Source organism: Chlorocebus sabaeus, chromosome 17 (genome assembly GCF_047675955.1).
Source record: "Chlorocebus sabaeus isolate Y175 chromosome 17, mChlSab1.0.hap1, whole genome shotgun sequence".
In the NCBI taxonomy this organism is placed as follows: domain Eukaryota; kingdom Metazoa; phylum Chordata; class Mammalia; order Primates; family Cercopithecidae; genus Chlorocebus; species Chlorocebus sabaeus.
This window is the reverse complement of record NC_132920.1, coordinates 4,570,555-4,586,284: the sequence shown is the minus strand read 5'-3', so window position 1 is coordinate 4,586,284 and position 15,730 is coordinate 4,570,555.

Here is a 15,730-nt window from a genome sequence, read left to right as displayed (position 1 = left end):
GAATTGTTGGGAGGGTTAAAGAAATAGACTCAAGACTGAACTTCTAGTGATAATTCCCGAGGCTACACCAAAGCCACACTGAGCCACCAAGAAAGCTGCACTTTTCCCTTCAATGGGAAGCTATGTTTTGAATTGGAAAGCTGCCAATACAATCTGACTCCAAAGCCACAGTGCCTTGGGCACAGTTAGGGGCCACTTCAGCTAAATCAAGAAGCCACTGTCAGACCTGCTGGCTCCACAACCAAACACAGCTCTGAAATCACCTTCTAAAATTGGGAAACCACCATTTTAATCCCTGCCAGTAAAACGAATACCCTCAGCCCTGCCTCTCTCTCTTCACTTAACTCAGTTCAGGTCTCACTGAGAGCACTGGATGGGTCAAACTTCAATCGTATATGGAACCCTAGATATAAGGGTGTCTTGCAAATGGAGTTTTTAGTTTTCTGCCCTTTGAAATATAGGAAGGCACCCTAGGAGAAGTTGGAATAAAAGTTGAGCAAACCAGTGAATAGTATCTGGTACATGAAGTAATGCTAATTTCTAATGTGGTTGAGCCAACTCCTGCCAGGAATGTATGAGAGTATCTGTGGTTCTAAACTTTTGGCAATGCTTGATTTTGTTGGGCTTCTGTTTTTGAAAATCTATTTTATTGTCATTCTAATTTGCAGTTCCCTGATTACTACTGAGGTTGAGTATGTCTTTGTAGATATCTTGGCCATTCATATTTGCTTTTCACAGATATGCCTGTTTAAGCCTTCTGTACATTTCATTTTTTTCTTTCTTATTCTGTAGCATACTCTTCATATTCTGTACAATGATTCATTGTTGGTTATAACAACGAGTGTCTTCTCAGATTCAGGCTTATCTTTTTACCCTCCTAATGGTGATTTTGCTCAATAGCTTTCTTTTTATTAGTCAGTTTTATTAATTTTTTTCTTTATGGTTTGTATTTTTCTTGCTTGATTAAACATCTTTCCCTACTCACAGGTCATTAGAATATTCTTTTGTATTTTCTCTAAATGTTTTAAAGTTTTGCTTTTCCTGTTTTGGTTTCTGATACACCTGAAATTGATTTTTATGTATGGTATGGAACAGAAATCCGTTTTCACTTTTTTTTTTTTTCTCTGATCTGCAATACTAGATCTATCATGTATCATTGTATTAAGTGTGGATCAGTTCCTGGGTTCTCTTTTTGTTCCGTTGGTCTGTTTTTCATCCTCATGCTAATAACACACAATCTAATTACTTATGTCATTTCTGGCAGAACACTTTCCCTTGTCTCAGCTTTTGGTCATTGGCTCTTCTTTATACATTTTAGAATGTTTGCCAAGTTCTATGAAATGTCTTACTGGTATTTTTATTAGAATTACATTGAATCGGCCGGGCACAGTGACTTATGCCTGTAATCCCAACACTTTGGGAGGCCGAGGCAGGTGGATCACCTGAGATCAGGAGTTCAAGACAAGCCTGCCCAACATGGGGAAACCCTGCCTCTACCAAAAATACGAAAAAAAATTAGCCAGACAGGGTGGTGGGCACTGTAATCCCAGCTACTTGGGAGGCTGAGGCAGGAGAATCGCTTGAACCTGGGAGGTGGAGGTTGCAGTCAGCCAAGATTGTGCACTCCAGCCTGGGCAACAAGAGCAAAACTCCATCTCAAAAACAAACAAACAAACAAACAAAAAAAGAAAGAATTACATGGAATCCATATGAAAGTTTAGGGGAGAATTGATTGATCTTTAAGATATTGAATTTTCCCGTCCGTGGAAAGTGATGCTGTTCTCTTTATTTAGGTCCTATTTAAGACCTTTCACTAAAGTTTTATAACTTTCTGCCAAAAGGTCTTGTAACTCTTTAACTAGACTTATTCTTTGGTACCTTATTTTGTTGTTGCTACTGTAAATAATATATTTTAAAATTGTATTTTGCACCTGTTTTTTGGCTGGTGTTTAGAAATGCAGTTGATGCAGTTGATGCACATGTTGATTTTATGCCTGGGAAACTTACTAAACTCTTTCATTACTTCTAATAATGTATAATGATATGCTTTGTCTGTGTCCCCACCCAAGTCTCATGTTGAATTATAGTCCCATAATCCCCACACGTCATGAGAGGGGACAGGTAGAGATAACTGCTTCATGGAAGTGGTTCCCCCCATACTGCTCTTGTGATAGTACATAAGTTCTCATGAGATCAGATGGTTTTATAAGGGGCTTCCCCCTTTGCTCAGCTTTCATTCTTCTTCTCCCTGCTGCCATGTGAAGAAGGACGTGTTGGCTTCCCCTTTCACCATGATCATAAGTTTCCTGAGGCCTCCCTAGCCATGCTGAACTGTGAGTCAATTAAACCTCTTTATAAATTACCCAGTCTTGGGTATGTCTTTATTAGCAGCATGAGAATGAACTAAGTATAGATAACTGGAAGTTTTCTGTGTAGAACATAATACCTGCATATAATGACAGATATTTTTTGAATCTGTATTATTTTCCTTATCTTTGCTTGTATTCTTATTTTTGCACAGGTTAGAATTCCAATGCAGCACTGAGTAGAACTGAGGATTGTGTAACATCTTATTATGCCTGATTTTTAAAAGTATGTGTTAGTATTTCACAATTGAAAAACCCTTTTTTTGCTCATTACTTTGAAGATACACTTATCATGTTAAGAACATTCCTTTTTGTTTCTAGTGTGTAAGTGATTATATTTTTTTACTTTTTGTCTGAAAAAACAACTGAATGTTGTTTTGAATTTTATCACATGCTTACTCATCTCAATTAAGATCACAACATAGGCCAGGCGCAGTGGCTCAGCCTGTAATCCCAGCACTTTGGGAGGCCAAGGCAGGCGGATCATGAAGTCAGGAAATTGAGACCACCTTGGCTAACACTGTGAAACCCCATCTCTACTAAAAATACAAAAAATTAGCCAGGCGTGATGGTGGGCTCCTATAGTCCCAGCTACTTGGGAGGCTGAGGCAGGAGAATGGTGTGAACCCAGGAGACGGAGGTTGCAGTGAGCCAAGATTGTACCACTGCACTCCAGCCTGGGTGACCGAATGAGACTCTGTCTCAAAAAAAAAGATCACAACATAATTTTTCTCTGACTAATAAGCTAAATTACATTAATGTATATTCTAATGATGTAAATTTCATTCCTGGAATAAACCCAACTTGGTCATTTTTTAAAAAATTTTAATTGTTGGATTCAGTTTGCTAATATTTTGTTCAGGATTCTTGCATTTATGTTCATGAAGGAGATTGACCTTCAATTTTTCTTTCCAATATTGACCTTGTTTACATTTTTTTTATACCAAGCTTGCAATTGCTCACAAAACGAGCCTGCATAGTGTTCCTTCTTTTTCTATTCTCTAAAGAGTTAGTGTATGTGGTGAGAACACTTAAGATCTACCCATTTAGCAAATTTTAAGTATACAAAGCAGTATTGTTAACAGTAGTCACCAGGCTGTATATTAGATCTCCAGAACTTATTCATCTTGCATAACTGAAAATTTGTACTCCTTGACCAACATCTTCCCGTTTCTCCTCCCCTCAGCCACTGGTAACCACCTTTCCACTCTGTTTCTTTTCTTTTCTTACTCTGTCACCCAGGCTGGAGTGCAGTGGTGCGATCTTGGCTCACTTAACCTCTGCCTCCTGGGTTCAAGTGATTCTCCTGCCTCAGCCTCCTGAGTATCTGGAATTACAGGCAGGTGCCAACACACCCGGCTAATTTTTGTATTTTTGGTAGTGATGGGGTTTCACCATGTTGGTCAGGCTGGTCTTGAACTCCTGACCTCAAGATCTGCCCGCCTCAGCCTCTCAAAGTGCTGGGATTACAGGCGTGAGCCACTGTGCCTGGCCCCCTTTTTAATTTTTCTTTTTTTTTTTTTTGAGAATGAGTTTCGTTCTTGTTGCCCAGGCTGGAGTGCAATGGCACAATCTCAGCTCTCTGCAACCTCCACCTCCTGGGTTCAAGTGATTCTCCTGCCTCAGCCTCCCAAGTAAGTAGGATTACAGGCATGCACCACTATGTCCAACAAGTTTTGTAATTTTTTTTTTTTTTCCAGTGGAAGCCAGGTTTCTCCATGTTAGTCAGGCTGGTCTCAAACTCCCCACCTCAGGTGATTAGCCCACCTCGGCGTCCCAAAGTGCTGGGATTACAGGCGTGAGCCACTGAGCCCGGCCTCCCTTTTTAATTTTTTAAAGCAACCTCCATACTGTTTTCCATAATGGCTTTATCGATTTACCTTCCCACCAAAATGTACAAGGGTTCCCTTTTCTCTGCATCTTCATCAACACTTCTTATTGCTTGTCTTTTTGATAATGTCCTAACAGAACTGAAGTGATATCTTATTGCAGTTTTGATTTGCATTTCCCTGATGGTTGGTGATGCCAACCATCATATACCTGTATATTTTCATATACCTGTTGCTTATTTGTCTGTCTTTGGATTATTGGGCTTTTGAAGATGCTAGAGGCAACTAGGTTAATGGAGAGATCAGTACTTGGGGTCTGAGACATGTTGGAGCTCTTGTCTTTGTTATTTAGTGCGAAGAACTTTTGGGCTGGTAACTTACGTATTTGGGACTCAGTTTCCTCCTAAGTTAAATGGAAGTAGTAGTACACACTGTCTCCGCCTTTCAGAGTTGTGTACTGTGAGCATCAAAAATGGAATACTTTACGGTATGTGAAAGTGCAGAGCAAATCCTCTTAAGAAAGAGAACCACCTCTCCTAAAGCTGACCTTAGGGAAAATATTGTCCTGTGGATTGTTTTCAAAACAGATTCTCGCTGGTATTTTAAATCAGAGCAGGGAGTAGAAATGTTCCTGGAGATGACCTCTGCTTATAAGGTTGGGGTCAGGAGCACTGACAATGTACTTCCAGAAGAGATGATGTTGGCAGTTTGTGAAGTTAAATTCATAGCCTTCCCAGGTATTTTAGAACATTAGATCTGGAGATCTTACAGATCATCTGGTCCATGATGAACTTCAGTCCTGAAGGTGTTTAACTCGTATCTAGAGAATTATTATCTTAATTTTACATTGCACATTAATTTTGCATATGTATTTTAACTTATTAAAAAATACATTTTCATGATAATAGTATAGAGATATTTAAAATGTATGAAAGACATAAGTGAAAAGTCCAGGGCCAGGCATAGTGGCTCATGCCTGTAATCTCAGCACTTTGGGAAGCTGAGGCAGGCAGATCGCTTGAGGTCAGGAGTTCGAGACTACCCTGGGCAACATGGTGAAACCTCGTAGCTCTACTAAAAATATGAAAATTAGCCAGACGTGGGCAGATGCTTGTAATCCCAGCTACTTGGAAGACTGAGGCAGGAGAATTGATTGAACCTGGGAGGCAGAGTTTGCCGTGAGCTGAGATTGTGCCACTGCACTCTAGACTGGGTGACAGAGAGAGACACCAAAAAAAAAAAAAAAAAAAAGCCCAAGCCTTCCTTTTTCTTCAGCCACCTCAGCCTGTTTTTCTCCTTAGAGATACAACTTTTTAAACTTTCTCTTTTGGTTCTTCTGGTAGTTACTGCCACATTCGAAATGATGTGATTTTACCTCTGTTCCTTGATTTATGATTTTTAGACAGTATCTGTTGTCTCCCCATTACAACAATGATTAATTTATGTTTCTTTCTTTTCCTCCTCTTTAGTTTCTGCTTGTCACATTTTATTTTTAGTTCCTGTCTTGGCTACCACTGAAGCTTTAAGTAGTATTTTTGGACTTTCACATCCTGACCTATTGGTTAGAGTTTCCCTTGAATTCTCACTCTGTAAAATGAGAAAATTGGTTCCCCTGCATTTCCCTTCACTGTTCCAGCTCCATCTGTCTCGGCTGCTGTCATCATTTCAGCATCTAGGTTTACAACACATACTGTTTTCTATAACCATATGCGTCCTTTATGCTTTGCCTACAGGTTGATTGTAAAAACTGAAAGCCAATATCCGTAGTTTATAATAAGATTATATAAATATTTGTTCAGTGAAGAACCACGTAATATGGTTGTATAACTAGAGAAGGAAATGAGATGCTATGCTTACAAACTCAGGTACTTAAGAGAGGAGAACTCTCAAAAATAAAGAGTGATTTTTAGGAGACAGGAAGAAGGACAGCATAATTTAACTATTTATCTTTATTATTATTATTTTTTACAGGCTGAGTTGAACTCCTGGGCTCAAGTGATCTTCCCATCTCTGCCTCCTGAGTAGCTGGGACTAAAGATACGTGCCGGCTTACTTTTATTATTTTATGCATCCATGTTATAACTAACATTATCAACTTTCAAGTGATAAAATTTCTTGCAGGGAATCAATTTTCTTTATGAATACACTTAGTTTAGAGGTTGCTGAATTTCCTAATTTTTCTAGGTTCTAATTTGGATCTATTTTTTTGTAGCTGTTGCACAGCTATCGCCCTAGGGTGTCTTTTCACTCTCTCCTGGGTTAACACTACTGTGTCTGTCACTTTCTTGCACTCCTTTGTTGTTTTGCTGGGGTGCACACTTGAGTAATGCTCTCAGAGAAGATCACTGTGATAAATATCAGAGTCTTTGCTTATACATTAATATCTAGGTTTTATTCTTACTATTGATTGATAGCTCAGGGAGACATAACCTTTTATGTTTAAAATAAAATTTCTCCAAAACTTAAAGGCAATACTTTATTGTCCTATGGTGTCGAGCATTGCTGATTAAAAATCTAATGCCAACATGATTTTGGTTCCTTTGTAGGCAACTTAATCTTTCTGGAAACTTTATATTTGGCATTCTAAAACGTTATGATGATAGCTCCAGGGCTGTGTATGTGTGTGCTGCTGCTGTTGTTGTCATTGTTTTGTTTTTGAGAGAGAGTCTCACGCTGTCTCCCAGGCTGGAGTGCAGTGAGTGGCATGATCTCGGCTCACTGCAGCCTCTGCCCTCCGGGATCAAATGATTCTCCTGCCTCAGCCTCCTGAGTAGCTGGGATTACAGGCTGGGATTACAGCTGCCACCGCACCTGGCTAATTTTTGCATTTTTAGTAGAGGTGGGATTTCACCATCTTGGCCAGGCGGGTCTTGAACTCCTGACCTTGTGATCCACCCACCTTAGCCTCCCAAAGTGCTGGAATTACAGGCGTGAGCCACCACCCCCGGCCATGTGTGTGCATTTTAACTTACCCTTTTCATGACTTAGTGATTCCTGGAGATTCACATCTTTCCTTTGTTCTGGAAAAATGCAATAATTTTCTTCTCGCATGTTGTCTGTTCTCTTTTACTTGAACATAAGTGGATATTAGGATTTTTGAATTGATCTTTTTAAATCTCTTAACTTTTTAAGTGATTTTTTCTAAATCTTTGCATTTTAAATTTATAATCTGAGAGATCAATGTTCTGCTTCTAGCTCTTTTATTGAATTTTTAATTTGTCAGTTATATTTTAAAAACTCAAGTTATTTTGTTATCTACTTTTTTGGTGAGCATCTTGTGTTTCTTTTCTTTCTTGATGAGTAAACTATAATGACTCTGAGGTAGTTTAGAAAGTTTTGAAGCCCTCTTCTACTGTCTGCATTATCTGTTTCCTCTAGGGTCTCTTGTTTTTGTTTATTTTATTCTGTCTCTCAGTCTATTTTTTCCTCTAATTAATTACTAATTGATTGATTATAAATAATATTCATTTAGTTCTAATTCTGAGCCAGACCCTGAGCAAGACAGACAGAGTCTCTACCCTCATGGAGCTTGCATCACAGGGCAGAAGTCGCAGTTACCATGTATGTAAACGGACACACAGGAATTCCAATTTGTAGTAAGTGCCAGGAAGGAAATCAGCAGGGTGATGTGAGAGTGAGTGATGGGGAGGCCTCTTTCAGAATGGGGTGTGTGAGCTGACAGCTGGAAGACAAGGGGCAGCCAGCAATGTGACCACAGCCAGGGAGCATCTGGAGGGGAAAAGGGGTCAGATATGGTGCACCTCTAGGTAGGCTCTGGGGTAAGGAGCTTGCCTTTGATTTAAGTGCAGTAGGAAGCCATAGGAGCATATTAAGAGTGATGCGATGCAATGGAATACTATTCAGCCATAAAAAAGAATGAAATCATGTATTCTGCTGCGGATGGAACTGGAGGCCATTTTCTTAAGTGAAACAAGTCAGACACAGAGACAAATACCACATGTTTTCACTGATAAGTGGGAGCTAAATAATGTGTAGACATGGACACAGAGTGAGGAATGATGACCATGGACACTTGGAAGGGAAAGGGGGTGGGAGGGAGGTGAATGATGGGAGATTACTTAATGTGTGCATGTACATTATTTGGGTGATGCATACCCTAAAAACCCTGACTTCACCACTACACAATCTATGTATGTGGCAAAATTACTCCTGTACCCTATACATTTATACAAATAAAAAAGAGTGAAAAGAAGAGGCAGGGATGGTCTGATCTGACCTGCGTTTCTAATGATCCACTCTCGCTGCTGAGTGGAGAATGACCCGAGACAGGCAAAAAAAGCGGCGGGAGGATCACGAGGAGTCTGCTGTGGCTAGCTAAGCTCAGAGAAGGGTAGGGTGGCTGGGTATGCTGGGGAAATGGGAAGGGAGCATCACCAGCAGAACATGGTGTCAGAAAGCCAGGACAGAAAGTGTTCCATGAAGGAGAGAGTCGTTCGATAAGCCAGTGCTGCTGAAAGGTCATGGAAGCCTAGGACAGAGCAGGGGGCACCCTGCTTGGCAAGTGAAGGTTGCTGGTGACTTGATAGTCTCGGGGGAGGGCTGAAGAGAACCTCAGATGGTGGGAAGCGTTCACCCAGGTTTTGGACATAGTAACTGCACAGTAAGTTACTGCAGTGGTGGATTTGTCGCTTTCCGTTGGCTATGGTTTGGGTCTGTGTCTGCGCCCAGATCTCACGTGGAATTGTAATCCCCAGTGTTGGTGGAGGGGCTTGGTGGCAGGTGATTGTTTCCTGCACAGGTGCAGACTTTCCCCTTGCTGTTCTCATGATAGTGAGTGAGTTCTCACGAGATGTGGTTGTTTAAAAGTGTGTAGCACCTCCCCTTTCTCTTGCTATTCTTCCTGCTCCTGCCAAGTAAGACGTGCCAGCTTCCCCTTCGCCTTCCACCATGATTGTTTCCTGAGGCCTCCCCGGCCAACCTTCCTGTAGAGCCAATGGTGAGCCAATGAAATCTTTTTTCTTTATAAATGACTCTGTCTTGGCCAGGCATGGTGGCTCATGCCTGTAATCCGAACACTTTGGGAGGTCGAGGCAGGTGGAGTGCTTGAGCTCAGGAGTTCTAGACCAGCCTGGCTAACATGGTGAAACCTCCTCTTTACTAAAAATACAAAAATTAGCCCGGCGTGGTGGCAGGCACCTGTAGTCCCAGCTACTTGAGAGACTGAGGTGGGAGGATGATGCCTTGAGCCTGGCAGGTGGAGGTTGCAGTGAGCCAAGATTGTGCTACTGCACTCCAGCATGGGCAACAGAGCAAGACGCTGTCTCAGAAAATAAAAATAAAGTAAAAAATATCCAGTCTCAGGTAATTCTTTTTTTTTTTTTTTTTTTTTTTATGAGATGGAGTATCGCTCTGTGGCCCAGGTTGGAGTGCAGTGGCACGATCTCTGCTCACTGCAGCCTCTGCCTCTGGATTCAAGTGATTCTCCTGCCTCAGCCTCCTGAGTAGCTGGGACTACAGCCATGCACCACTAGACCCGGCTAATTTTTGTATTTTTAGTAGAGACAGGGTTTCACCATGTCGACCAGGCTGGTCTCAAACTCCTGAATTCAGGTGATCCACCCACCTTGTCCTCCCAAAGTGCTGGGATTATAGGTGTGAGCCACTGTGCCTGGTCTCAGGTAGTTCTTTATGTGAGAATGGACTAATACACTGTTGGTAGCTTGGAAATGGAAATTCCTTGAATAGTTGCTCCCAACCCCAAACACTTCGTGGTACCATCCTAATTTCTTCCAAAGCCCTCCTGCTTTGTGTACATTTCCCCCTTTTCTTATGATTCCATCAGAAAATATCTTACGTGAGGAAGAAATGGTTTAAAGGATTTCTATTTACTTTCATGTTATTTCTGATTATCTACTAGAGAGCATAGCTTTTTTTTTTTTTTTTTTTTTTTTTTTTTTTTGAGGCAGAATCTCATTCACTGTTGCCCAGGCTGGAGTGCAGTGGTGCCATCTCAGCTCACTGCAACCTCTGCCTCCCAGGTTCAAGAGATTCTTCTGCCTCAGCCTCTCGAGTAGCTGGGACTACAGGTGTGTACTACCATGCCCGGCTAATTTTTGTTTTTTTCAATAGAGATGGGGGTTTCCCCATGTTGACCAGACTGGTCTCAAACTCATGACCTTCAGTGATCCACCCGCCTCAGCCTTTCAAAGTGGGATGTTCAGTACAGACACAATGTTTTTCCAGCTATTTTCAATCGGAAATAGCCTGATTGAAATCAGATTATCCAAATCGGTTGGTTGAATCCACAGGCGTGGAATCCACGGATACAGAGGGCCAACTGTACTCGGTGGTCAAGAACACAATTGAAGTCTTCTCCATTCTCTTCATCCAGTTAAGTTCTAATTTTGGTTGGCTCATTTTTCAGTGTTTATTGCTTGCTGAGTCACACAGTACACAACCATTACCTTTCCTTCCTGTTGCACTTTTTTATTTTCCATAGAGTTAATAATTGTCTTCCAGTTCTATTTGCGTATTTTTCTGTATACTTATAACTAATTCAATGCCAGCTCTTTCAATTGGGCATACCTTCAGTATGTTTAATTTCATTTTCTTGAAGAAATCTCTTCTGGATCTTCTGATCTGCTCCAGACTGCCTGGGTTGCCCACACAGCACTGACTCATCTGCCATCTCGAGTTCTGCCTCCACTCATTATCTGGGTAATTTCTTCACCTCTTTCCCTGCAGGTCTAAAAAGGTCCTTACCATATCATCTCGTTTCATTGATAGTTTGGCTGAGTATTAAATTCTAGGTTTTAAAACATTTGACTTCAGGAATTTAGAAGTTTTGCTCCACTATATTCGGCCTTGTTACAAGAGACCTGTGGTGGTCTCTCTCTCTCGAAGTTTGTAGAATCTTTCTGTGTCCCTAGTGTTCCTATATATCACAAGGATGCACTTTGTCGTGGGTTTATTTTATCTTCTGGGACTTGTTGGGCTCCTTTTAATCTAGAAACTTACTGTTTTTCAATTCTGGGAGATTTTTCTTGAATAATTTTGCTGATGATTTCTTTATTTTCTCTTTTTGAAACTCCTGGACAATTCTCTAATTTTCTTATTTTTTTCTTGTCTGTTTTCTATCTCTTTTTCTGTTTACCCTTCTCTCTGGGAAATTTTCCCAACCTAGTCTTCTGTTGCAAGCTACCTTATTTTAAATTCCAGGATTATTTAAATGTTCTTTCATATTTTTTAAAAATGAATACATTGTATTCCATTATCTCTCTCAAGATATTAATAATGGTTTGGCGGCTGTTTTCTCTGTTTTTGCCTCCTTTTTCCAGTTTGCTTTGGTCTCTGGTTTTCAGATTACCATATTTTATGGACTCTGAGAACCTTTGATGCTGATGCTCTTAATCCTACGAGAAAGTGTCCATGATACTATTTTGCATGGCTGTATCATGGCTACCTCCTGACTGACCACGATTTTGTAATACCATTGATTTGTAAGGCGGATTTCAGAGATGTTCATCTGGACACATGCATCTTAAGATCAATGAAACAGGATAAATGCTTCTCAAGTTACCTTGGGATTCTTGCCTGCTCTGTTTATAGTTTAAGAGTGGTGCACCAAAAATCTGTTTGTAGTCTACTCTGCATGGTGCTGGTGGTAGTAGGTGAGTGGAGGGCTTTACTGACAGTGGAAATAATTGTAAGATGATTCAGTTCGGCTGTTTTTGTTGTTGTTGTTGTTGTTGTTGTTGTTTTTTGAGACATAGTCTCATACTGTCGCTCAGGCTGGAGTGCAATGACGTGATCTCTGCCCGCTGCAACCTCTACCTCCCAGGTTCAAACGATTCTCCTGCCTTAGTCTCCCGGGTAGCTGGGATTACAGGTGCCTGCCACCACGCCTAGCTAATTTTTGTATTTTTAGTAGAGATGGCCAGGCTGGTCTCGAATTCCTGACCTCGTGATCCATTCCCCCCGCCGCAGCCTCCCAAAGTGTTGGGATTACAGGCATCAGCCATCGCGCCCAGCCTGTTTTTTTAAGAAACGTGGTCTTGATATGTTGCCCAGGCTGAAGTGCAGTGGCATGATCATGGCTTACTGGTACCTCGAACTCCTGGACTCAAATGATCCTCCCACTTTAGCATCCCGAGTAGCTAGGACTACAGGTGTGCACTGCTACACCTGGCTGATTTAAACATTTTTTGTAGGGACGGGGTCTCACTATATTGCCCCGGCTGGTTGTTAACTGGCCTCGAGTGATCCTCTTGCCTTGACCTTTCAGTATGTGGAGATTACAGGTGTAAGCCACTGTGTTGGGCCCAGCTTGACAGTTTTGTTAAGAAACGCTCTGATGATGACTTTCTCATGAACTTGTTGGATTCCCAAGAGAAGAGTTTTTGAATCTTCTGCTTGGAGGATTTAAGCTTGGCGGTCAGCCTTCTGAGCGTCACGAGGGGAAGGAAGGCTGGAACTCAGATGCTCAGCGTGCAGCTTTGACTTAGTCCTTTTCTTCCATGCGGTACTCCTGCCCTTATCTCTGCCTGGTGTTCGCCAGCCCAGAGAGGCTTGGTTTTACCTCTCCGGAGGGAAAAACCCTCCAGGCTCCTGCCTTTGTGGAGCTGGGAGAGAAAGCTAGTGGGGTCAACTGCTTCTCAAACAGGCTTTTCAATCAAACCTTCTGTTTCCTGCCCCACCTTTTTCTGTGCTTCCAAAGGAGCTGGGTGTTGCTGCCTCCTGAGCCTTTGAAGTTCAGGATGTTAAAGATTCAGGTTGTGTCTTAGCTTTACCTATGGTTGGTTCAGGTTTTGCTTAAGTTAGTTACTTCTTTCTCCTTCATTTTCCAGCTTTCAAAATGTTTTTTTTTTTTTTTTGGCTGGGCATAGTGGCTCACACCTGTAATCTCAGTACTTTGGGAGGCCAAGGCCAGTGGATCACTTGAGGTCAGGAGTTCGAGACCAGCCTGGCCAACGTGGTGAAACCCCGTCTCTACTAAAAATACAAAAATTAGCCGGGTGTAGTGGTGCACACCTGTAATCCCAGCTGCCCGGGAGGCTGACACAGGAGAATTGCCTGAACCTGGGAGGCAGAGGTTGCAGTGAGCCGAGACCATGCCGTTGTACTCTAGCCTGGGCAACAGAGTGAGATTCTGTGTCAAAAAAATAAAAAAAGGTTTTTTCCACCCTCCCCCCCGTCCCCTCCATTCTCTTTGCTAAAAATCACATTACAGAGAGGGGAACATCACACACCGGGGCCTGTTGGGGGGTAGGGGGCTACAGGAGGGATAGCATTAGCAGAAATACCTAATGTAGGAGACGGGTTGATGGGTGCAGCAAACCACCATAGCACGTGTATACCTGTGTAACAAAATTGCATGTTCTGCACATGTATCCCCAAACTTAAAGTATAATAAATTAGAAAAAAAAAAGAAAAAAAAATCACATTATTGTTATTTTAGTTTGGTTTTGGGAGAAAATAAAGGTAAATATCAGTGTTCAATCTGTCATCTTTACCTGAAAGTCCTCATTTATTTTTTAATAAGTTCAAGACTGGGTATGGTGGCTCATGCCTATAATCCCAGCACTTTGGGAGGCTAAAGCAGGCAGATTGCTTGAGTCCAGGAGTTCAAGACCAGCCTGGTCAACATGGCAAAACCCTGCCTCTACAAAAAATAAGCTGAGCATGGTGGCATGTGCTTGTGGTCCCAGCTACTAGGGAGGCTGAGTTGGGAGGATTGCCTGAGCTCGGGAGGCAGAGGTTGCATTGAGCTGTGATTGTGCCAGTGCACTCCAGCGTGGGTAACAGAGCAAGATATTGTCCTAAATAAATAAATTAATTAATTGATTTTCAATTTAGAACACCTGGAAAACAATAACAAGTACAAAGGAAAAAATAACCAGTTATCAGAGATTACCACAGTTAACATCTTTGCATATAACCCAAAATGCTTCTTTGTGATAAACTCTTAGTTTTGGAAACGGTGAGTAAATTAGCAGGCACATCTTAAAGGCTTTTTTTTTTTTTTTTTTGAGATGGAGTCTGGCTCTGTCGCCCAGGCTGGAGTGCAGTGGCGCGGTCTCTGCTCACTGCAAGCTCCGCCTCCCGGGTTCACGCCATTCTCCTGCCTCAGCCTACCAAGTAGCTGGGACTACAGGCATCTGCCACTACGCCCGGCTAATTTTTGTTTTAAATATTTTTAGTAGAGACCGGGTTTCACCTGTGTAGCCAGGATGGTCTGGATCTCCTGACCTCGTGATCCGCCCGCCTCGGCCTCCCAAAGTGCTGGGATTACAGGCGTGAGCCACCGCACCCGGCCAAGGCTTTTTGAAAAAATAATTATTTTAATTTTATAGGGATGGGATCTTGCTATGCTGCCCAGGCTAGTCTCAAATTCCTGGGCTTAAATGATCCTCCCACCTTGGCCTCCCAAAATGCTAGAATTATAGGCATGAGCCCCATGCCTGGCCCTCTTTAAAGGTTTTTGACATGTGTTGCCAAGTAGACCCAGAGAAGAGTTATTCCCATGTACAATCCTACCAGCATTGGAGAACACCTATTTTTATAAAAAATATCATCAACAATGATTGGTATTCTTTTTGTCATACGTGTCCGTGTGAAGAGACCATCAAACAGGCTTTGTGTGAGCAATAAAGCTTTTTAATCACCTGGGTGCAGCCGGGCTGAGTCCAAAAAGAGAGACAGCAAGGAAGATAGGGGTGGGGCCGTTTTATAGGATTTGGGTGGGTAGTGGAAAATTACAGTCAAAGGGGGTTTTTTTTCTTGTGGGCAGGGGACGGGGGTCACAGGGTGCTCAGTGGGGGAGCTTCTGAGCCAGGAGAAGGAATTTCACAAGGTTAATAGATCAGTTAAGGTGGGACAGGAACAAATCACAATGGTGGAATGTAAAGGCAGGAATCGGCCATTTTCACTTCTTTTGTGATTCTTCACTTGCTTCAGGCCATCTGGATATATGTGGGCAGGCTTGGGCTCATAGGCCTGACACTTTTCAGGCTTTTTCTGACCATGTAGACAATAAAGATGTCTTCTTTGAACTTGCTTTGCTTAAATCCTAGTGACCTTCGGTCCTATTAAACATATAGTCCTATAAAATCTGATATGTATTGTCGATTTGTTTCTTCTTTTATGAATTACCTTTTTCATTTCTTTTGCCTATTTTCAATTAGTGCTTTTATCTTATCGATTCATAATAATTCTGTATATTATAAAGGCTATTGATTCAATACTTCAAAAGTATTTTTTCATTTGCCTTTCAATTTTTTAAGGTTCTTAAAAATTTTGTGCTGTGAAGCAATTGATCCTTCCTTTTCTATCTGTATCTTTGTTATTCTGTGCTTATCCCAAGACCATGTTTACCTACACTGATGGACTTCTAGTTCTTATATATGGTTTAATGTGGTGTGAAAGAAAGCCCTACCTTTTTTTTTTCTTATGTTATTTACTTATTATCTTGGCAATATTTATTAAAAATATATCTTCCACATTGATTGGAAATGCAACTTTATTTGGATCTGTTTTGGAGCAAAGCCTTCCAGTGCTCCACCCTCTCCCTTAATG